Source organism: Passer montanus, unplaced genomic scaffold (genome assembly GCF_014805655.1).
Source record: "Passer montanus isolate IOZ18808 unplaced genomic scaffold, ASM1480565v1 scaffold26, whole genome shotgun sequence".
NCBI classification, from domain to species: domain Eukaryota; kingdom Metazoa; phylum Chordata; class Aves; order Passeriformes; family Passeridae; genus Passer; species Passer montanus.
In genome coordinates, this window is record NW_024367261.1 from 5,837,232 (window position 1) to 5,837,579 (window position 348).

Sequence of the window (348 nt, forward strand, 5' to 3'; positions counted from 1 at the left end):
CACCTCCACCGGCCGCCGTCATCGCCAACCCTCCCCCACCCCGCCCCCCGTCTTCTACCGAGACGCTCCGGTTGTGGGGGTGACCCGCGCTCCGCACGGCCCCGGGCCTGCCCGTCGCTCCGCCCCCGGGCCGTCCGGTGACAGTCGCGACCGCCGCGGGAGGTGGCGGCGGAGGAGCAGGAGGAGGCCGGAGCCGGGATGTCCGGGCAACAGCAGCAGCAACAACAGCCGCCGTCGCCGCAGCTTTCTTTGGCGGCCGCCGTTCCCCCGCCGGCGCCGGGGATCCCCTCCGCCGCCGCAAGCCCCGGCCCCGCTCCGGCCGCCGCGCTCCTGCTCCACCCGCCGCCG